The sequence below is a fragment of the Meles meles genome, chromosome 17 (assembly GCF_922984935.1).
Source record: "Meles meles chromosome 17, mMelMel3.1 paternal haplotype, whole genome shotgun sequence".
NCBI classification, from domain to species: domain Eukaryota; kingdom Metazoa; phylum Chordata; class Mammalia; order Carnivora; family Mustelidae; genus Meles; species Meles meles.
This window is the reverse complement of record NC_060082.1, coordinates 43,905,034-43,927,623: the sequence shown is the minus strand read 5'-3', so window position 1 is coordinate 43,927,623 and position 22,590 is coordinate 43,905,034. Positions and strand designations below refer to the sequence as shown.

Below are 22,590 nucleotides of genomic sequence, written 5' to 3'. Positions count from 1 at the left end.
CTGTAAATCTCACCCTCACTGTGACACTTCTAATGTTTGTACTATCCATTTACTCATCAGCTCCCCTCACTTATGGCCCCTCCTGATCCCTGCAGCTTTCCAATGTTTCCAGCTTTGTCCATGCAGCTGCCAGATTCCCCGCTTTCCTCCATGTATTCTAACTCCATAGGGAGACAAGCAGAGGGACCAGCTAGTGACTGCAGTCCTTTTTGTTCAGAGCTTTTCCTATGAAGTTATCCCATAGGAGGATGTAACCCTCACCTTCTCCCACTGGCTATTGTTATGGGGAGGTTGGCTTAGGTGGCACAGAGCATGATCAGTCCTGCTCCAGACCCAGCTCAGAACCATGTTCTTTAGCAGAAGCTGAGAAGCCATGATTCCCTGATTTAACTGTCCAATACAATGGGCATATACTTGTGGAGATGCTTGGAGAACAGAAAGATGCTTTTGTCATCATCATCACCATCCTTATCGTTACTGTCGTCATCACCATCACCATCACCGTTAGCATCATTACCATCATCATCACCATCATCACTACCACCATCATCACCACCACCATCACCACCATCACCATCATCACCACCATCATTGCTGTTACCATCATTACCATCATCACCACCATCATCACCATCATGGCTGTTACCATCATTACCATCATCATCACCACCATTAATATCATCATCACCATCATGGCTGTTATCATCATTACCATCATCACCATCATCACCACCATAATTGCTGTTACCATCATTACCATCATCACCACCATCATCACCATTACCATCATCATTACCACAATTACCATCATCATCACCATCATCACCATCATTGCTGTTACCATCATCACCATCATCACTATTACCATCATTATCATTGTCATCATCATCACAACCATCATCACCATCACTACCGTCATCACTGTCATCGCCATCATGGATCACCACCACCATCATCCTCATCATCACAGTTTTATTTTATGTTTACCAAGTGCCAGACACTACTCTAAGTACTTTCAGTATCTGTTGCCTTATTTTTTATTCTCATCACACCATGAAGTAGGGCTTGTTATCATCCCATTTTACAAATGATGGGTCTGGGAGCCAGACAAGCGAAGTAACTCAAACAGCTGTTTGACTCAAACAGCTGTTAGGTTATGGAGCCAGGATCAAAATTGAGGTAGTTGTCAGAGTCTAGACTCTATGCTCTAAGAAGCACGCAGCTCATATTCTGGACAATAGTGAGTGCTCGATATGTATTTATTACATTCCTTTTACCAACTTTTGTTGTTTTGCCCACTTTTGACTGCTGAGATTCATCTGACACTTTTTCCCATTGTTACTTCCAAACTAATAATTCTATGAGCACTAGGACCCACAACCACAGTGCAATATAGATCTTTCTTCCTGTAGCTACACCAGGCAGCTAAACCCAAAAGCTCAGATTCGGTTCAGCTTGGCTACATCCAGCTGCTAACCTTGGCTTCAGCCACCCCACCCCACAGCTGGCAGCAAGCTTATTGGCAGGGAAGGGAAAAGGACAGTTAGGGACTTCCCACTCTAAAATTGTGAAAGTCATAGAACAATAGGCTTCTTCATTTACATACTTTTACACTTTTGTAGTAAGGTTAAAAAAAAAAACCAAAAACGTTTTAAAAGCACTGTTGACCTATCATTGATTTAAAAAGGTCATTGACTCATTCATTCATTTAGCTATGGATTCTTTACCAGTAGGTATACACACACACACACACACACACACACACACACACATATCTACTAAGGAGATAGAAAATTAATAAGACTATTCTCCTGAAACTGTTCCAAAAAATAGAAATGGAATGAAAACTTCCAAACTCATTTTATGAGGCCAGCATCACCTTGATCCCAAAACCAGACAAGGATCCCACCAAAAAAGAGAACTACAGACCAATATCCTTGATGAACACAGATGCAAAAATTCTCACCAAAATACTGGCCAATAGGATCCAACAGTACATTAAAAGGATTATTCACCACGACCAAGTGGGATTTATTCCAGGGCTGCAAGGTTGGTTCAACATCCGCAAATCAATCAATGTGATACAACACAGTAATAAAAGAAAGAACAAGAACCATATGATACTCTCAATAGATGCTGAAAAAGCATTTGACAAAGTACAGCATCCCTTCCTGATCAAAACTCTTCAAAGTGTAGGGATAGAGGGCACATACCTCAATATTATCAAAGCCATCTATGAAAAATCCACCGCAAATATCATTCTCAATGGAGAAAAACTGAAAGCTTTTCCATTAAGGTCAGGAACACAGCAGGGATGTCCATTATCACCACTGCTATTCAACATAGTACTAGAAGTCCTAGCCTCAGCAATCAGACAACAAAAAGAAATTAAAGGCATCCAAATCGGCAAAAAAGAAGTCAAACTATCACTCTTCACAGATGATATGATACTATATGTGGAAAACCCAAAAGACTCCACTCCAAAACTGCTAGAACTTGTACAGGAATTCAGTAAAGTGTCAGGATATAAAATCAATGCACAGAAATCAGTTGCATTTCTGTACACCAACAAGAAGACAGAAGAAAGAGAAATTAAGGAGTCAATCCCATTTACAATTGCACCCAAAACTATAAGATACCTAGGAATAAACCTAACCAAAGAGACTAGGAATCTATATGCAGAAAACTATAAAGTACTCATGAAAGAAATTGAGGAAGACACAAAGAAATGGAAAAATGTTCCATGCTCCTGGATTGGAAGAATAAATATTGTGAAAATGTCTATGCTACCTAAAGCAATCTACACATTTAATACAATCCCTATCAAAATACCATCCATTTTTTTCAAAAAATGGAACAAATAATCCTAAAATTTATATGGAACGAGAAAAGACCTCGAATAGCCAAAGGAATGTTGAAAAAGAAAGCCAAAGTTGGTGGCATCACAATTCCAGACTTCAAGCTCTATTACAAAGCTGTCATCATCAAGACAGCATGGTACTGGCACAAAAACAGACACATAGATCAATGGAACAGAATAGAGAGCCCAGAAATAGACCCTCAACTCTATGCTCAGCTAATCTTCGACAAAGCAGGAAAGAATGTGCAATGGAAAAAAGACAGCCTCTTCAATAAATGGTGCTGGGAAAATTGGACAGCCACATGCAGAAAAATGAAATTGGACCACTTCCTTACACCACACACGAAAATAGACTCCAAATGGATGAAGGACCTCAATGTGAGAAAGGAATCCATCAAAATCCTTGAGGAGAACACAGGCAGCAACCTCTTCGACCTCAGCTGCAGCAACATCTTCCTAGGAACATTGGCAAAGGCAAGGGAAGCAAGGGCAAAAATTAACTATTGGGATGTCATCAAGGTCAAAAGCTTTTGGACAGCAAAGGAAACAGTTAACAAAACCAAAAGACAACTGACAGAATGGGAGAAGATATTTGCAAACGACATATCAGATAAAGGGCTAGTGTCCAAAATCTATAAGGAACTTAGCAAACTCAACACCCAAAGATCAAACAATCCAATCAAGAAATGGGCAGAGGACATAAACAGACATTTCTGCAAAGAAGACATCCAGATGGCCAACAGATACATGAAAAAGTACTCCACGTCACTCGGCATCAGGGAAATACAAATCAAAACCACAATGAGATATCACCTCACACCAGTCAGAATGGCTAAAATTAACAAGTCAGGAAATGAGAGATGCTGGTGAGGATGTGGAGAAAGGAAACCCTCCTACACTGTTGGTGGGAATGCAACCTGGTGCAACGACTCTGGAAAACAGCATGGAGGTTCCTCAAAATGTTGAAAATAGAACTACCCTATGACCCAGCAATTGCACTACTGGGTATTTACCCTAAAGATACAAACGTAGTGATCCGAAGGGGCACGTGTACCCAAATGTTTATAGCAGCAATGTCTACAATAACCAAACTATGGAAAGAACCTAGATGTCCATCAACAGATGAATGGATAAAGAAGAAGTGGTATATATACACAATGGAATACTATACAGCCATCAAAAGAAATGAAATCTTGTCATTTGCGATGATGTGGATGGAACTAGAGAGTATCATGCTTAGTGAAATAAGTCAATCGGAGAAAGACAACTATCATATGATCTCCCTGATATGAGGACGTGGAGATGCAACGTGGGGGGGTTAGGGGTAGGAAAAGAATAAATGAAAGAAGATGGGATCGGGAGGGAGACAAACCATAAGTGACTCTTAATCTCACAAAACAAACTGGGGGTTCCTGGGGGGAGGTGGGGTTGGGAGAGGGGGAGGGGGTTATGGACATTGGGGAGGGTATGTGCTATGGTGAGTGCTGTGAAGTGTGTAAACCTGGCGATTCACAGACCTGTACCCCTGGGGATAAAAATACATTATGTGTTTATAAAAAAAAAAAATAAAAAGAAAGGATGAATACCCAACTTTTGTATCAACATGGACAGGACTGGAGGTGATTATGCTGAGTGAAATAAGTCAAGTAGAGAGAGTCAAGTATCATATGGTTTCACTTATTTGTGGAGCATAACAAATGACATGGAGGACATTGGGAGATGGAGAGGAGAAGGAAATTGAGGGAAATTGGAAGGGGAGGCAAACCATGAGAGACTGTGGACTCTGAAAAACAACCTGAGGGTTTTGAAGGGGCGGGGGGTGGGAGGTTGGGGGAACCAGGTGGTGGGTAATGGGGAGGGCACGTATTGCATGGAGCACTGGGTGTTGTGCAAAAACAATGAATACTGTTAGACTGAAAAAATAAATAAATGAAAACTTAAAAAAAAAAGAAAATTAATAAGAGAACATTCTGCTTTCAAGGAACATTTAATCATATTATTAACACTTCATATTTGAGGATGGCCTCTGGCAGAACTGGGAGCCACTGGGAGCCAGGTGGAGTGTTCTTTTTCATTTCTTTACATGTTTTACATCCTCTTTACAATTTTGTTCTTCTCTTTCCTGAAGCTCATAAGGGGCCTTAAGTTGCCCCTATTTCTCCAGACAGCAAGGAAAATAGCTAAGAGGCCACATTTTCACAAGGATACTATTTTTTAACAACATGATGTAATACTCTGTTCAGCAATTTAGCCCACTTGATATAGAAGCCAACAAATTACTTTTAAGTACTTGGTTCCAAAATTCCCTGAAGGTCCTTTTGAAAGCAGGAGTCATAATCTGTGGGGTTAAATTGATCTGAAGAATGGGTAATACTTCTAGTAATGAAGCTCACATTTCCCTTATTGGGTCCCAGACAATGAATGGGATCATTTTCATGCATTGTATGGATCAACTCCCACGGCCTTTTGAAACAGATAACAATCCTCCCACTTCTCAGATGGGAACACTGAGACTTAGAGAAAGTAAATCACAAATCCAAGGTTATATAGGTGGAGCCAGGATTCAAGGCAAGTGTATCTGACTCCAGACCGCATTCAGCTAAGACGGCATTGCCGGGTAGCATCCGGGTCACCCAGTTTCTCCAGTTTTTGAGGATATCGAATAATTCTGCTTCTCCTGGCTGGCACAGTAGATACCCTTCCTTTGATGAAAATTAGTAAAGCACATAGAGAACTGGGCAAGTTATCATCATGGTGGAGTCTCTGAGGCACTTGGAAAGGTGAAGATTTGGATGGAACGAAGGGGGTAAGCATTGCAAAGAAGCCTGGGGTTGGCTCTGAACAAAGGTTATGGAGAAGCCGAGAAGCCAATGAAAATGTGAGTCCTGCGGTATTGAACTTAAGGGCCGTAGTTTTTTATAGCAAGTCTTCAATCTCAAAGAGACCAGTTTAAATACTAGTTCAACCACTGACTAGATGTTCTAGTGTCCTTGGTAAATCACTTAAAACTCTCAAAACTCACTTTCCTTCTTTATAAAATGGGAATGATAATAGATTCTGCTTCTTCGAGCTGTTGCGATGATTAAATGAGACGATTCTTACTAAGCACTTCCTACGGTGCCTGACCCATGGGAAGTGCCCAGTAAATATTCACCAGGTAAACTCCTGGGGTGCCATGCAAGCTGGCTGTAACTGTTCTGTGTGCGGTGTGTTACCCTGGGGCCCTCTACCTTAGGGAACCAGAAAAGCAGCTGGGATCATAGCAACCTTTTACAGCAGTCCTAGAGGAGTTGTGCTCGGGGACAAGATTTGAGGCAATTAAGGACCTCAGGGCAACAGAGCGGGCCTGTGACGAAGCTGGGACGTGGTCTTGTACATCTAGGGCATTCTGAAGCCACTTCTGTTTCCTTGTTTACAAGGTTTCCTAGCAACTGTCCTATGGTTTGGGATGATAATCCCAGCTCCAAACTTCCCTGGAAGGACTTCACTGATTTATTTATTTTTTTCTCAAACCACATGATGTCATCATGGGAATTCCTCTTCTGCTCAGGTATCTACACATACACACAAAGGTTGTTGTTACATTTGTGACAGGGAAAAGAAAGGCATAGACTGGTGGGTGACCTGCATGGCCAGCACTGGGGGAGAGACTCAGAGTTCGTATTCTGAAGGCTTTTTTCTTTCCTCTAGCTCCTGCTGCCCGTGTCTAAAGTTTTGTGATTCTTTCACGTACCTGAAATTTGCCTTTAAATCTGCCTTCAAGCCCACCCTCACAGGTGCTTGCTGGAGACAGTAGCTTTGGATGTAGTAGATGTTGGCAGCTGTGTGCCCACAGAGAGAACCCAAACTGGATAATGGCAGGAAACTAGGCGACAGGTCTGAGAAGGGGCACATGAGAACCATTTCAGCCTTGCAGACTGTCTGAACTCTTGCCACTGTAGGGCCAGCCTTATACACTAAGTAAATGGATGAATGTAGCTGTGTTCCAATAAAGCTTTATTTATAAAACAAGCAGTGGGCCCATTTGGCCTGGAGGCCATAGTTTGCTGATCCCGATCTGGTACATTCTGTTTTGTCTACAGATCGTAAACAGAGACTAAAATCTTAATGACTTGGCGGAAGTGATAGGGTCCCATTTGCCGAAGAAAAGGCAATAGTTTGCTAGTTTAAGTCAGACTCCTGTAGACTGATTATAATTGTCACTTAAAGCAGGCATTGACAAAGATTGTTCTTGCTACAAATTCAAGGCACAAATTCAGGTAAAATGCAAGCACATTAGCCTCCCCTGAGAGGTATTGATAGGTTTAGGAAAGACAGAGTTGATGAAAACAAAAATATGCTTAGACTTGACAAGAGAATTGTAAACAAGATGCCAATTAGGAAATTCGCTCTTTCGTTTCTTCCCTGTGAAGCTGATGGCTCCTGGTTGGTTTCAATTTTGACATACACAGTTGACTTTTGTGAAATGTTTAAATATGTTAAAACAGCCCCTTAGACCGAAATACCTAATACAAGTGTACATGCTCGCAGAGAAGTAGATTATGGTTCCAGCATGTCACCATGCATTTGGTTTGTGATATGTAAGGACTTTAAGAGTTAGCGGTGGCTGTCTGCCTTGCTTATGCGGCTGAAGGTAGACGAGGCATTTTAAGACCTCACGTCATAAAACCGCCTTACCGCATACCCTGTCAAGTACGCGCTCAAGTTCATTGGAAGTCTTGCCTACATGAGTGGCTGATGTCAGTAGCTCTCCCGGCTGCCCAGGAGTCTCCACAGCACATCTGAAGAGCTCAGGAGCTTCCTGCTGCTGCCTTGCTATTTACGACCCTCCCGATACCTCTGCCGCTGCTGCTGACATCCGTGAATAGCAAGGGATGAGTCAAGTCGCCTTCTAACTTGGGAGAATCAGATGCTCAGTTAATTGATGCATTGAACTGTGGCTGATGGCAGTGAGGGCTTCAAGGAGCAGTATCTGGGACTTCTGGGCATGGCTCCCAAGGCCAGAGTTTGCTTAAGCTGAACTTCACGGGAGTTCTGCTGTCCCCTAAAGCACCATAAAGAAAACACGGGGGTCAGACACCAGGTGTTTGTTAAAGGGCTCAAATGCTTTGTTTCCTTCCTCCCTATAGCTTGTCTGAGCAAGACGATGGAAGGCTTTGGGGACTAATACAGATAAGCATTTGGGATGTGGAAGAGGGAGTGTGTCAGAATTTGACTGCTGGAACATGGACACGTTCTTACAAAGTGAGATAAGCTGCCACATAGAACGAATGCAGGAGGGTTTGTTGATTTGATTTGATTCTTTTTAGTCCTACATGTCGTGGAGTCAGGTCACTGTGTTAGGGCTCTGCTGGCCAGAGCAAGTGGCCTCAGCCCCTGAGAGTTCCAGGCTGTCCCGGACACGACCTCCTCCCTTTGACTCCTCCTGGGGCTGGGGTGGGCAGCACCGCCGTGTCCCAGCCGAGGCTCTGCTCAGACCCTCTGGAGCAGAGTGAGTCAATGGTGTCGACTCACCTAGACGGTGTTTTTCTCTTCTTCCCTCCACAGTGATAAATACTGGGCCCGGGAGACAAGCAGACCCCCCGAATTAGAAGTCAGGAGGCTTTTGTGATCGACCTTTACCCCACAAAGGTCTGAGACTGCAGCCAAATGTCTCCACCGTCCAGAGTCTGTTTCCTCAACTGTGAATGAGCATTCTCAAAACTTTAGGCATTCAGAGTGTGCCCTGTTTTTATTTCCCCCAATCTATTCTCGTATTCTCTGAATATTTTTATTTAAACTGACTGGCTTTTCCCGTTTGAACTCATTTTCGCCTTAGATGAAAATGCCAATAAAATCATGGGTTTGATGTTACCGTTAATTATTTCAGTAGAGGTTAGGAAAAATACTGTTTTATCAAATAATAAAATTAAGATGTCTCCCACTTTGGCCAGCCGTTGGCATGGCATCAGCCAGGATCGTGGAGGAGCTGTGGGCACTGCGCCTTGGGAAACCCAGGCTGGATGAACTTGGAACTTGCCTCTGGCTCTGACATTCCAGGAGTATGAAAGTGAAGGACATAGGGGACACTAGCAAACCCTGGTTAAATCAGACCTCAGAATAACATGCAGAGAAGCTCTGTTCCCTTCTCTGCAGCCACTCTGTTTTCCTTTGTTTCCCCTTTATGGACAAGAGATGACGGTCTATGGGGAAAATGGTGAGTTTTTGTGCCTGTAGGTGGGGCTGAGCGGAGGCTCTTCTGCCCTGGGAGAGAGCTGTCCCTGCCCACCGTGCTGACCTGTTGAAAGGAGTTTGGTGGCCCTGTGTGCCTTTTCCCATGGCCCAGTGGGGCCTCTCCTCAGGTACCCTGGGATCTGCCAAGCTGCCAGCTCAGGGCCTCTTGGGCTCAGCCAGCTCTGTTCCTCACTGTCTGCATGGAGTCTCCCTGGATGTGCCCCAACCTGAGCTGGGGGAGGGCTGCTCCAGGAGCCCCCCGGCTGGGGGAGGGGAATGCAGGATGGAGTGGCCTCCGCCCACGGCCCACAGCCTGCAGCCTGGGGGCTTTGGTGGGTCTGAGGAGTCACGTCCCGAGCACTTTCAGTACTCTCCCAGGACGCTTCTCCTTCTGCTCACGATGACTGTGACGGAGCTGGAGGTGGAGTGATTCTGGCCAGCGCAGCTGAGCCGTGGTTTTCCTTGTCTTCTGCACCTGATTGCTTCCATGGCCCTGATTGCTTCCATGGCCCTGTTCTCAGCACAGCAGTTGTGTCTTAGGGGGAAAGGTCGGCTTCAGAAGGAAAACCCCTGCCAGGGCAGCGCCTTGTCAAATAACAGTTCCGGGACCTGCAGGGCACCTGCCAGACTTCCCTTCCACATGGGTCTGGCCGCTTCTCAGGACAGCATCCGAGGACAAGGGCAAGTCAAGTCAATGCCATTCCTCTCCCGGGAAGGAGAGGTTGTCTCTGGTCTCTGAGGCACCGGAGACTCGCTGTCTTCCTCTTCCCTGCTTCCTCTTCTGTGCGCCCTTTGTGAGTTCCTTGGCCTCTTTGATCCAACTTGCGTCTAATGTTTATTTTCACCTGATTTCATCTAATGAAAAAAGTTGGAGTGGGAAGTGAGCCGTGTAACTATTCCTGTGTGATGCTATGAGCACGTTCAAAGGGCTGTTTCTGCATCCAGAAATTTCCACCAGCGTCTGTGTCAAATGCTGCCTTACCCAGCTAATATCCTTCCAGGTCACTAGGGTTGCCGAGAAAGAACAGTGAAAAGGCGAAAAATAGTTGCTTCGCTGGAAAATCATCTACTCACATATTGCATTTTATTATTTGGGGACAGAAGGCTCTCGGTCTTCCTCCTCATGCTTATTGTGCAGGATACGCTTTTCTGTGCCCTCCTGTTCACTGTGCCTGACCTGCCATGACCTTGGCATTGTCCTCTTGCATCCCCCTCTTCTCCACCATGTGTCTGCATTCCAATCTCAAGTCCCTTTCAGGTCCTGTATCCAGTGCGTCCACCTGGCCACCTCTCTGCATCTTTCAATGAGAGACCACGCCTCTCCCTTGGTTTCCTCTGGCGGGGCCCTCAGGAAAGGCCTCTCTGAGCTTCTCTTCTGGCTAGTGTTTGTTTCTATCCAAAAGCAATTTTGATGAGTCTTTTCTTCCCTACTAGACTCTGGACTCCTAACTGGCAGGATCTGGTTGGAGTCTGATTCATCTTCTATTTCTTACAACTACCACCACCACGGTTCACACAAGGAACATCCCCAGTTGGTGTTTGTGGAATGAGTAAAAATTGTTTGTGTCATTTTTTTTTTTTCCCACTTGGTCCTTGTAACTGTCTCTGGTCCTCGGCCTTGGCGTCTCTCCCACCAGCTTCTGACTGACATTATCTGTCTGTTTGGGTGGTCCACGTGCATTTCGAACAAGACGGGTCAAATGAAATGCATCCTCCATCTTCCCAAAGGCCCTCTCTACCTGTTGTGCCTTCCATGGTGCAAGGACCACCAATGAGATCTCCCAGGCTAGGTCCTCTTTCCTCCCTTTCCCCACTCATTCAGTCCAGCACCAACCTCTCTCTGCTTGTTTTCTTTCCTAAACATCACTGGAAGCCCTGTGTGCCTCCCCTGACCCCTGACTGCTGCTGGCAGACGGGCCCCCATCTCCTCTCACCTGCTCACGCTGCTTCTCCCTTGGTGCTCTGAGAACGTCCCTCTTACTGCCACCAGCCTGTTCCTGGTGAAAGGCAGCTTGGACAGTATCATCTTGTGGTTGAAACACCTTGAGCAGTTCCCTCCACCCTGAAGGGCCAATTCCCAGGTGAGTGTTTCATGAGCAGCCCTCATCCCTGACCACACCTTGGTTTCCACTCTGCCCTAGCCACACTGCCCAGCTCAGGCATCTTTCCTGGATCTCCCCTGCTGTGTCCTGTGTCTGTGGATGGCCATCTGCATGAGGCAGGCTGAGCAAGAGCTTTTCTGACACTCAGAAAGCTGAGGCTCAGCGGGTTGGTCCAAGGGCTAAAAGGCTGGTAAGTGGCACTGTTAGGGACAGGAGTGCATGGTCGGTCAGTGCACCTGCCCTTGTCTTACAAGACCTTTAGGGTGATTTTTTTTTTTTTTAAGATTTTATTTATTTATTTGACAGAGCTCACAAGCAGGCAGAGAGGCAGGCAGAGAGAGGGGAAGGGAAGCAGGCTCCCTGCTGAGCAGAGAGCCCGATGTGGGGCTCCATCCCAGGACCCTGGGATCATGACCTGAGCCGAAGGCAGAGGCTTTAACCCACTGAGCCACCCAGGCGCCCACTAGGGCGATGTTTTATTTAGGTCTCCTCTCTGATGGTCGGGCTCCCTCCTCCCCACAAACCATCACCTCCCTTCTTCCGTTCACATAATCCTGGAGCAGGAAACTTGGGGAAGACTGTCCTACTATACAAAGCGCTGGTCGGGTCCCAGGGCCATCTCAATCCGTCTGTCTGTCTGTTTCTCAGTCATTGTCGACCCAATCTTTTAAGATTGGTTTTTAGTTGGTACTGATCAAAATCACTGTGGAATATTTTCAGAGTGAGGACTTTAGTCCTGAGTGCTCCAGGCATGGCTTCAGGACCAGGATGGTGCCCTCTAGTGTTACGAATTTAGAGGACTTCTCCCCTGGACAGACCCTGCCTCTGGGCAGAGCAAAGGGCTCCTCATCTGTTGTCTTCTGCGTCCTCCGTGACGGCGTCCACACCTCTGCAGTTGCCCACCACGGTGCCGTGTCCCCATCAGTTGTAAAGTGCGGTGTCTGAATTTAATGCTAATGACGGTAAAGGGCTGAGACTTGTGACTGGTATCTTTTGCTCCATTAGAGTGGAGTCGGCATTGTAAATATCTTATAATGAGGTCATTCTCGCTCAGCTTGCAGTCTGGTGTGGTTTCTTGACACAGAGAGAAGAAACTGGAGTCACAACTGGCACTGGGTGCGCCTATGGGGTGTACCCATTTGGGAACCCGCATTTGTCATGGTGAGGCAGTGGAGAAAACTGTGGGAAAATGTGGGTCCCGACCGCGTGTGGTCCTCTTGCTGAGCCGGATATACTCGCCATACTACAGAATGGGGTTAACAAGAACTTCTCCATCCTACCTGCAGTCATTCTGCAGAAACAGAAATATAAATGCAAATATATGTGCATACATAAATACAGATGATGCCTATACTGACAACAACAAAAACCAAACCTTCCGTTTCCCTGCCCTTTGTAAAGCACGTAGTACAGCTTCTTCCGATAATTCGGGGCTAAATAGATGTTTTATCAGTGGACTTAATGCGGTGACCATTTTCTAGTAGACACAAAAATCATTACGTTGCACACTTGAAACTAATATGATGTTGCATGTCAGTTATAGCTCAGTAATAAGAAAAAAATGGGGTGACCAACTTCTTGAACCTCTCTGGTGAGGAGACTGTCTTCCAGAATAGTTCTGTGGAGTACATCAAGAAAGTCCAAGCCAAAGTCCAAGCCAGTTAGTTTTTCCAGAAAAAAATCACTGTAGATTTAAGTGAGGCCCCTGGCACCTTGCAGTGGCTTGGTGATGTTACAATCCGTTACGAGCAGGAACGAGGCTGGATAAGTAGAAGCTTTCACGCTTTCTGAAAAGCTCAGCTAATATCCTCCAGGCGATGGGTCTGCAGCAGGGACCTTCTATCTGAGCATCGTTGTGGGTGCTGGTTCCTACCATAGCTGACTTCTTCCTGGGAGGCTCTGCAGGTGAGGGGATGTCTCAGGAGGGGCGGGGAAGCCCGCAGAGAGGAGGGAAGATGGGTTTCCAGAAGGAGGCCTTAGGCTGGGCCGACGCACAGCATGGAAGTCATGCTCTGCGTGCTTCATCAACCTGGCCAAGCCAGCTTCCCTATAATGAATCCAGCGGAGCACTGTCCTTGCTGAGGCCGGGGCCATGGTGAGTTTTTAAACTGGGGTCCCTTGCCTTCAAGGGTAGTCAGAGCTGTGAGATAGGACACAAAAGAATTAGGGATTAAAGATTAATTAAGAAATGCCCACGTATGCTTTAGGAGTGGGGAGAAAACAGCATGTCTGAGGATTAGAGAAATCAAAGTCGGTTTTGGGAAGGAGAAGGACTTCTGGTGGGGCCCTGAAAGGGTGTGAGGGGCTCAGGCAGAGGTAGAGAGAGGGAGGCCATGTCGGGGGATTGAGAGGGCAAAGGTTCAGGGATAGGAATGGACACGCCCTATTATCCTACACCTGTCTTCTCTCTCTCCCTGCCTCCTCTCAACCACCCCCTTTCTCTCTCTCCCCCACCTCTCCTATAATAACACCAAATCTTAAGAATAGAAAAAAATAAATCATCTCTATTAAAAAGTGGGAAAATGAAATCCCACGAACACTGTGATCTGAATGAAATCATAATGATACTGCTGGTTGGCTGGGAATGGCCCCCATGGGGTCAGCAACACATGCCCGCTCCAGGTACAGAATAATGCATTGTCTGGAATGTTGATGTCTGACTCTTCAGTTGCCTTGGAAGCAAGAACACCTGACTGTCTTTGTCTCATGGGAGAGTCTCTGGCGAGATCAGGGTGACCTGTGGATTCACACAGCATGATCCAGCCACTGATCAGGAAATCAAAACTGGATCAGAGTTGGGCCTTTTGTTCCTTTCCCCAGGGGCAGTGGAGGGGGGAGCAGGGGTGGCTGGGCCTCAGCTTCCAACTTCCCTCTGCTCAGGCCCATCTTTGGCTGGTGAGCCCGAGGGCCTGGTAGATATGACTAGCATCTGGCCAGGAACGAAGTGAGCCATGGACAGCAAGTGAGGAAGCCGAGTTACAGACGTCAGGTTCAGGTTCGCAGTCAACCTCATCACCTCCCCCTCAAAAGCTAAACACGAGAGAGAAACTGTGGAAAACCAGAAGAACAAAGCCGACATCACGTAGAGCTGGGTGGGTGGGACGCCAGGGAGGGAGGAGGCAGATCAGGGCAACTTTTTTTTTTTTTTCTTAATTAATCATGGGAAGCATTCAAAGACTTTACAATGCAAAAATGGAATTAGCCAAAGACAATATGTGGCTGATGCTGGAACGGGTAGTTGAAGGAAGGCTGCCCTCATGAGAACATCGGTGTCTCACCCATGAGATTGCCTTCACAGACCAGGCCTCTTCTCCAGATTTTGTGCATGATTAGTTCCAAGGAAAAATTGAATTATAATAATTTTTTAAGAGGAAGGAATAAGAGCCATGGCACTTAGTGCATGGCCCAAGAAGAGACTCTTCTGACTGTCAGTCATCCCTCTTCCTCCCCTCTTTGATACCAGACAAAGCTTGTTGGCAAGAGTGAGAGGTTTGGAAGATATCTTGGCATAGGATGCGCTAATTGTGTTTGTACGTCAGTGTCTCTGCTCTCCTTAATCCCTCCACATGTTCCTTTTGCTACAGTTCTTCAGCTTTAATATGCATCTTCCTTGGATGCCAAGACTGAGTCAGGGCTGGAGCATTACAAGAGCAGTGGATATGGGTGCCCATTGTTCTCCTCTGCATCGTAGGTCAAGTCAGTTCTAAGGGAGAGGTCCTTTAGGAGCAGAAAGCTGTGTATAACAGTTTTGCTAATTCCTGGATTTGACTAACTTTGAATGACTTGCATTGGAAATCACCATTATCATCCTTGGAGTTTTATTTTATTTTTAAAGATTTTGTTTATTTATTTGACAGACAGAGACCACAAGTAGTCAGAGAGGCAGGCAGAGAGAGAGAGAGAAGGAAGCAGGCTCCCTACTGAGCAGAGAGCCCGATGTGGGGCTTGATCCCAGAACCCTGGGATCATGACCCGAGCCGAAGGCAGAGGCTTAACCCACTGAGCCACCCAGGCGCCCCTCATTCTTGGAGTTTTAATGCAAGACGTGACCTGTAGGCATTCTCCAAATCTGTTGGCCAGCTATATTTCAGGTGATCCGACTGTGACCAGTTCCTAGCTTCCCTGAATGTGTTCAAGTCTAACATTTCCTTCCCAGTCTGTTTTCTCCATGTGCTGCTCTCTTGTGGAAAACATCCGCCTCTCCTCTTAGGCTTCTGCGCCCAGAATAAGGGCTTCCAGATGGCCAAGACACTGAAGTCTCTGTGCATGTGTAGTAGACTGGGCTCAAGGAAATGCTCGAGCATCTGTACCTGCCAACCCTGAAGACAGTTGATTTTGCTTAGAAACCCTCTACCCAAGGACAAATATCTCCATAGATTTCCCTGCCTAGGGGTGCCTGGGTGGCTCAATGGGTTAAAGCCTCTGCCTTCAGCTCAGGTCATGATCCCAGGGTCCTGGGATCGAGCCCCATATCGGGCTCTCTGCTCAGCAGGGAGCCTGCTTACCCCGTCTCTCTCTCTGCCTGCCTCTCTGCCTGCTTGTCATCTCTGTCTATCAAATAAATAAATAAAATCTTTAAAAAAAAAAAATTTCCCTGCCTGTGTCAGAATGACAGCCTGAAAAATGGCCACCATTGGCACTATTAAATTATTGCTTGAGATTATGCCTTTGGTTAACCCAGCGATCAAGCTTCACTGAGGAGGATTGGGGGCATCCAGGGAAGACTGTGTAGACAGTACTCAATGTAGACATTTGGGAATCTTTACTTGTATCACTCTAAGGGTCATATGTAAGTGCAAGGCCATACAGGGCTTAATTTAGAGACGGTGGAGGTTAGGGAATTGGGGCCTGGGCCCAGGCCCAGTGGTAAGCCGCTTTCTACTTAACCAGGTCATAGAACATCATTAAGATCAGTGGTTGAGTCTTGATTTGGCTTCCTACTAACCACCACATAAACCTGAGCAAGTTACTTACCCCTCTGGTCTCCTGTTTCTCATCGAAGAATGGAAATAATAATTTCAACTACTTACATTTATTGGTAGGATTAAATAAAATTATGTAATTCACCAGGTGCTGTGTTTGGCACATGGTAAATACTTTACAAATGGTGGGTATTATTCCTACTTCATTGCTCCGATACTGTAAGAATAAGGCAGTGTGTCCAAAGAGTTACAAAATAAGGCAGGAATTTAGGTGGGGGAGATTAAGCATGTATAATGGGATTGCTTTAAGAAGCTGAGAAATGTTTTCATGGTGCTTTGTAACCTTTGAGATCTCCACAAAACTCTCCCCCAGCTCGGTAGGGTTCTCATCTCTCCCAGTGTGGACACTGCACCATTGAAGATTCCATTGTGGGGAGGAAGCTGGGCCCAGTTCCTGAAGACTTGACTAGACTCTGGCACACCAGACCTCATGGCAGTTATGATAGAGTTGTGCCTTTCTGTGTGGGCAGGAATACGATCGGGGCCCGTACCCAACATGAAGGGGCTTCTGCTGGTCCTCTGACTAGCAAGCATCTCTGAATAGCACGGCCTTTAAAAATCCATCTCATTTTGGGGGGCTCGGGGCAGAGAGGAAAGAAACCTTTTGAAGCTCCACTGGTTCAGAAAGTGATATGTACCAAATTCAGGGAAATCTAGACATCTTGATTCTCTCATCCTTCTGTCCCCCACTTTTTTCCATCTGAAGTCACTGGAGTCCTGACAGGTCATTGGAGCCCCCACAGTGACTGGTGTTTAATGTTTTCATTTGCTTAGCCCCAGCTGCTGCCCACAGAGCTATTAGGTCTTTGAGACCTCTCACCTCCCCTTGGGCTGGGCTGCCTGACTTTGGGGAGATGGGAGGAGGAGGGGTTTAACAACTCCATTATTTTCAGAGAGAAAGAGGGTTAAAGTCTCATGGTCATTAGCATATCCTGTGCCAGCTGCCTCTTCTGTTACTTGTTCAATAATTCCCTTAATGTTTGGTCCTAATGGAGCAGATTATTGTTATTATTTTATTTCATCAAGATCACCTACTGCATAAAAACAAAGAGGAAAGGAGGAAAGGAACGTGGCCAAGAATAAGCATTGAGCATTATCCAGCTGGAGATATTTATTTATTGGCTTCATGCTTGGCTTGTGAAGCTTTGAAGGGCTGGTGCACATAGCCCACGGAGGGAGCCTGTCTCACGCGGCTCTGCCCATGGGTTGCTGAGACATCGACCTGGAGTGCTTTTGCTTCTCCGTGGACCCTTTTATCTCCCAGCCTGCCTGTGGGGCACAGTACGCACATTTGGGCATGTGTGTGCACGCACACATCCACATGCACGGGTTACATGTGGGGCCAGCCTCTTAACATAGTAACACTGATTCTTTGCCCTGTATCCTGATTCCTCCCATCTGTCCCACTCTGCAGAGATCTAGGCAAGTCTTTGAAATTAGGGGATCCATGAGGGTAGACTTGGACCTGGAACACCCTGCCTATAGCAAGCTGCTTCTGTGCCTCTCCCCCCCCCCCCCCCCCCCCCGCCTCCCCCAATGGGACCAGCATTGGCATTTGCATTAAAGCAAACAATGGGCCCTGCTGAAGCGGCAGAGCATCAGAGAGCTCTGAGCTCCTTATGAACAAATGCACTCTTTCTTTCGCTTTGGGACAGCAAAGTCAAGGTTCTGAGGCAAGAAAAACTTCCAAGAACCAAAAAGGCAGCTCTATAAAAAGAACCTGAAAGAGGACAACTTGAAATAGCCCGGGCCAACTCCAGCACGCTAGCCTCCAGCCTCCTTCCCTGCAGAGCTTCAGGCTCTCTTTAATAAAACTCCTGAAGGCTGCTAAAGAAACTGAAGACAAACTTCCCAGATTAAAGAAGAAAGATGGTGACCAAACCTAATAGAATTAAAACGTTTAGACCTGGAGGAAAAAAAAAAAAAGAGCTATAAAGGTGCGTCTCCTCCTGAGAAGAACTTTGTTCGTAGCCTCTTCAGGTGGAAAGGGCCTTCAGATATGAACCTGCCTAACCTAGAAGGCAAGTCTTAGTCTTAGAGTTTGTCTCTTGCTTCTGGAAGGCTGTCTTTACCCCGCCACCCCAAATGGCATTTTAATGAGAGAAGTTCACTTATTTCTTCCCTGAGCTTTGGGTACTTGCACCTGGAAACTTGGGGAAGGGGTCCTGACGCATCTCACGGCAGCAGGCTAACATATTATCATTGCCCCGGCGAGAGGCTGACAAGGGAGGGCAGGCCTGTCCCCTGCCAGTGGGATGTGCAATTCACGTCAGAAGCCCCAGAGGACATATTGAGGCCTCTTAATTAACGTGGTGGCCTGTAGCAACTGGAAAGCATTTCCATACGGTTAAAGACTTCAGAAAACCCCCAAGGGGAGGTAATGTTCCTAATAATTTATAAATTGAACTTGCTACTTAATATGCTTCACATGTTTCTCTTGTCTTCCATTTGGGAAGGAGATGGGCAGGGGATAATGGATTTCTACTCACCGGCCACCGCAGAAAAGACAATCTGCCAGAAGAGCAAACCAAGGGGCCTTCTCTTCTAGTTTCGGTGACTCCTTCTGGCGGGAAGGGGATCCTCAAGGTCAAGAACATGTTGCTACAATTTTGATGTCATCACCTCATTTCAAAGGCCTTATTGTGGCTTTGGAGCCCTCTCTCAGGGATGCCGTTGGCTAGCTGGCATTGATAGCCCGTGTTCGAAGGATCAGCTCCTACTTCCTTGGTCTGTAGTCACCAGCTTTACAGATCCAGAAGAGCTCACAGGCATTTTCTCCACAAGTAGTTTACCTCTGAGAGCCAGTTCCAGTTTGGCAGGGATCATATGAACAATCAGAAAATTGTCAAGTTGGAAGAGTTGATTCATTTCTTTCAGTCACTTCATTTGCCAAATGAAGTCTAGGGAAGGTTCGAAGAAGTTATGCAACTTGAGGGATGCTTGGGTGGCTCAGTCGGTTAGGTGGCTGCCTTCGGCTCAGGTCATGATCCTAAAGTCCTAGGATAGACCCCTGCTCAGCAGGGAGTCTGCTTCTCCCTTTGCCCTTCCCCACATTTGCATGCGTGCGTGCACACTCTCTCTTTCAAATAAATAGATAAAATCTTAAAAAAAAAATGTTGGGCAACTTACACGGAGTCCTTTTGCTGGCTAGCTTTGTTGGTGGCCTCTATGCTCTTCGTAACTTAGGTCTAGGTTTTCACTGGGCTCTGAAACACAGAGTCAGAGGAGTCCTTGAAAAGTCATCTATATACCTCACCTGTTTTCTGCCCCTGGAACATTTGGATCTAGATTAGAATATGACCAGCGATGCCATGTGGGCTTACACAGTTTTTCTCCTCTTGGTCTGTCTCCTTTGAAAGCCAGAGATAGATGTAAGTCATCACTGTCATCTACGAGAGAGGGGCTTTGCCCCAGACCCTCGGGTATTGTTACTGGGTGAATGTAGGAGACATGCGCCACCAAACTTGTCTTATTTCATTCTTATTTTCTCACCACCATTTAATTCCTTGAGGATTATAATTTGAATTCAGTGTGTCCAGTTGCCTTGAGGGATAATTAATTATGTCTCAGACTCAGTCTTCTGGTTACTCCTAGGGTGAAATGAAGCTTTGAAATGTGAACTGATTGATTGGCTGCAGTCCCTTGACAGATGGTAGCTGGAAACATAATCTCAGCTTTTCCGTTTCTCTGCCAAGGGTTCACAAAACCCAGGTGACTCCCTACACTCTGGTGACATTTGATAGAGTGAGATTCTTTATTCTGGGATTTACTGATCATACGATATGGATCCGGGATGAGGGAAGGATTGCACCAGCCCCCGAGGGATTCCCTGGAGTCCTGTCTCCAGTCCAAGGTAGCTTTAGTGACCACAGTTCCTCTGTTATGAGGGATAATGACATTTCTAGCCCTTGTGATCTGTTTTCATCTTCCTTTTGTGGCTGCATTTACCTTTAAAAACCAAATTACACAGATAATTTCCTCAAACTTGAATGTAAAGTCCATGAGATCTGGGACCATCCCTGTAGAATTCACTACGGTATCTCAATCACAGCGATCCCTAGAAACACGCCTTCCCCAAGTGAGGATATACTTGGAACGATTGAGTAATGAATTGAATGAATGAGTTACATAAGCAACTGACTTGAATAAGCTTTGCTGGCAAGCGCATAGAAGATGTCTGTATTGAAATACATTCAGGGGCACCTGGGTGGCTCAGTGGGTTAAGCCTCTGCCTTCAGCTCAGGTCGTGGTCTCGGGGTCCTGGGATTGAGCCCTGCATCGGGCTCTCTGCTTAGCAGGGAGCCTATTTCCTCCTCTCTCTCTCTCTGCCTGCATCTCTGCCTACTTGTGATCTCTACCTGTCAAATGAAATAAAATCTTAAATAAATAAAATAAATAAATAAAATAATAATTTAAATAAAATAAATATTTAAATAAAATAAAATCTTAAAAAAAAATTCACAGTTGATCTCTCCTCCCTCCCTCTCTTCCTTCCTTGTATAATTACTGAACACCTTTATGCCATGCCCCATGCTTGGCCCTGGAGCTTAGTGGCTCCTGCTTTCATGAAGTCTGTTATCCAGTAGATGAGATGGACAATTAGTTGTGGTCAGAGTGATGTGGAGGGTTCTGTGGGTAGGTCAGTCAAACTAAGAATTGGCTGAGGTTATGTCACTGAACTGACTTAGAAGGACAAGAAGGAGTTGGCTCAGGGAGGGAGGTATGACCTGGACCCAGGACAAATACATAGGTCTGATAATGAGTCAGTCTGTGGTTACCATGCATGGTTGGGATGAGCATAAAAGGGAGATCTGCTTAGAACTTTCTGTCCCTGGGCAATCACCATCACTGTTATATAAAATATTATTACACAAAGATTTCAAAATCTGCAAATGATCTGACAAAACTCATACTATTCTCTCAGGTAAGTGCTGAAAATGTCAGTTTTGTAATAAAATAAAAGCTGATTTCATTTTTTTTGATCTCTATTAGAGCCAGTAGAAATGATTTACTGATTTTTAAAGAAAAAATATTTTTAAATGCCGCTTTTTTTTCTGCATGCAACTTGTTTATGGATGTGGAGGTCTCATATACCCCAAACGTGCTTCTGGTTATTAAATGTTAACAGTTTTGAGGAAAATCAATAGAATAATCAGAAAACTCATGAAAAAGATGAATAAAGAACAAAACAATTCCATACCCTGCAGTAATTGTTATTTGTTTTTGAATATTCTAAGTTTGCGACTCGTTACTTGCCATTGGGTCCACATGTATCCTAATGATTTTGCTTTGAATGCCATAGAATTTTTTTTTGTTTTGAATGCCACAGAAGTTGACGCTAACACACATAAATGAAGATCACCTTCTCAGCGCCGCTCAGGTAGAACAGAACTGCAAAAGCCAGGAGTGCCTGCGTGAACTCCTGCTTGCTTTCTGTAAGGCCCCCTGTAGAAGCCATGCTTGTCTGTGGGTTCCTGCACACTACCCCGGCTGCAAGTCTGGCTAGACTGGAAGGCTTGGAGAGTGTTTGTTCCTCCCACTAAACTTTATCCCATCAGACAAAGCAAGATGTGTGCAGCTTACCTTTCTCTTTTTGACTTGGTTATCAGGAAGCTCCTCGGCGTAGCTCTTTCCATTTCAACTGCCACGTCCTTGTTCCATGAGATCATTTGCCAGAAAAATAGTAGATCCTCTCTGACTTAAATGGAAGCTGCATAAAATTCTCTGCGGAAGTAGAGTGGTTAGAAATCATGCAAGATCAAAGAACCGTTGTTTATCACAGGGATGGAAAAGCAATCAAACACGAGCACTAGGTTTCCACGTCTTCGCTGTCGAAGGAAAGTTGTGAAGGTGGCTGCATGTATGCGTTTTCCTAGGGTAGCAGAGGGTTTCTCCCTGCTCATTCCTACCGAGGACCCTCTCACTGGACAGAGCAGACAAGCAGTTCGCAGGGGTTTCTGTGTAGTGATTTTTACAGATTATTATTATTATTACAAAATGTGATGAAATCATATTCCATGTTAGTATCATGTAACATATATATGATCATTTACATAATGATCCTCGGTTAGTAAATCGTTGCTGAGTGTTGTGACACCGGCCACCACTTTGGGTTGTAGAAGCGGAGAACTCGTACCGCAGCTGGAATGCCTGAGGATCTCCAGCTCTTTGCTGTGACTGTGCTGAGCTTCCTGTAGGGGCGGGAGCTCATTACCAGTAACAGATTAAGAAAGACCCAAAGTTGTTGGGAGTCACTGAGTCTAAGCAGGGGAAACGTTCAATAAAGGGAGGTTATCGGAGCTAAATACACTGGCTTAGCCAATCGAACACTGGGGTTCTAGCTCCCTATAAGTTGGTATTTAAAAATAAATAGATATAGGGACGCCTGGGTGGCTCAGCCAGTTAAGCGGTTGCCTTCCGCTCGGGTCCCAAT

The 22,590-nt window shown here is 45.6% G+C and overlaps 1 protein-coding gene across 1 annotated transcript in view; it reads left to right on the top strand.

The window, feature by feature from the left end:
* ASTN1 (astrotactin 1) overlaps window positions 1-22,590 on the top strand; it is a 328,556-nt gene that overhangs the window by 121,095 nt on the left and 184,871 nt on the right. The window lies entirely within an intron of this gene.